Source organism: Triticum dicoccoides, chromosome 3B (assembly GCF_002162155.2).
Source record: "Triticum dicoccoides isolate Atlit2015 ecotype Zavitan chromosome 3B, WEW_v2.0, whole genome shotgun sequence".
Taxonomy (NCBI): Eukaryota; Viridiplantae; Streptophyta; class Magnoliopsida; order Poales; family Poaceae; genus Triticum; species Triticum dicoccoides.
In genome coordinates this window covers 546344355-546345953 of record NC_041385.1, presented here as the reverse complement: position 1 = coordinate 546345953, position 1599 = coordinate 546344355, and the positions used below count along the sequence as shown (strand labels likewise).

Sequence of the window (1599 nt, the reverse complement as noted above, 5' to 3'; positions counted from 1 at the left end):
GTAGCTGATCCGCAGCCTTCCCTTCACCTTTTCTTTCTTTCTAATCTCCCTTCTGTCCTAATGCTGACACTTAACTCGTCCTCGATCAGCATAAGCAATGTTCGGGGGTGGAATAAACTAAGTTCTTGTGCATGCGTGTGATCCATTTCTCTCATCATCCATGATTTAGGATCTGTATGAATGACTGAAAGTGACTTTTTCGTACAGACGGACACAGACCCATTCATTGTTCCAAGGAGCAAATTAACAAGTATGCAGGACCTACATTTGGCCAAGCGCCACTCGTGTTATCTCCATTCGATCTATGTACAGATTACAAAGATCCCTAGGGACGGGCATCGGGGCGGCCATCACAGCACCAAATTGGATCAACGAAAATAACGAGCAAAAACAGATAAGAAATACGCGCGCATCGGCGAGAGCGATGGGCAACCATGCATGCACGAGGTAAAAGAAAGGGATCGGGAGGATCAAGGACGAGTCAGCGGCGGGCCGGCTTGTCGGCGGCGGCGCAGGAGAGGGCGTGGGGCGCGTGGGGGCGCCCGTCGTCGAAGTTCTTGGCGTAGCTGACGGCGTCGTAGCCGAAGGTGCTGGGCCTGGAGGGCGGCGCCGGGGAGCTGCAGATGCGCCGGGGAGCTGCAGATGCACCGGGTCTCCTGCGCCAGCCGCCGGAGCAGCTTGCGCCACGCGCGGTGCCCGCACCAGCCCACGCCCGGGATGGCGTCGCGCGCCGCCACCTGCAGACGCCGCACCACGACGGCGGCGCGGTGCCGGCCGCCGGGCCCGGGCGGCGACCACGACGGGGAGGGCATGCACGCCGACATGCTGACGGGGCGGTGCGGTGGCGCGGACGATGGTTCAGTGGCGCCCATGCCCATGATGGCGTGCTGCTGCGCCTGTACCGCGGGGGGGTGTGGGGGGTGGTGGTGCGGATGGGAATGGGGAGGATCTCCTGGCGGTTATAATGGTCAGTGGCATGCCCTGCTGGGACGAGGGGGATGGTATTTTTGTGGATGTGTGGGGCGGACTGGTGGTAGAGGAGAGTGCTGGGAGAGGTTAATTTTTTTGTGGTGGTTGCATGCATGCGATGGCCGATGCTATTTTTAGTTGGGCAGGTTTCTGTGGTGGTTATTAGCGGTTACTTAGATGCATGCCAGCTTAATTTAGGCGAGAACGATTCTTGTGGAGCTTTATGCTCCGTACCAAAGGTTTTTTGGTTTGTTTTATGTTAATGTTTCATTACCCATCTCGGTAGGTGTAATGTTTTATTTTGATGTATGTTGGGGCTTACTACTATTTAGTTCTGGGGCGTGGCCCTACTTGTAGTGAATCAAAAAGTAAAAATTCTAACAACTAAGTTTAGTTTCCTATTCGAAAAAAAAACGAAGTTTAGTTTCCTCACCCCAAAAAAAAAAACTCTACTCGGTTTATCCAACGCAAGCTGCAGTTCGTGGGCCCTGACGAAACTCAGTTTAGATGTTTGTTCCTACCAAAACTGGCCACCTTTTGACAATTAGTAATTTCTTTTCATACACCTTTCAGCATCGTTTAGACCAAATTCGAAGGTGGTGTTTCATCACCTTGTTTAAATAAAACAAA

The 1599-nt window shown here is 53.1% G+C and overlaps 1 pseudogene; it reads right to left on the bottom strand.

The window, feature by feature from the left end:
• Nucleotides 1-243: 243 nt before the first annotated feature.
• On the bottom strand, nt 244-830 carry LOC119281522 (annotated as a pseudogene).
• Nucleotides 831-1599: the final 769 nt, after the last annotated feature.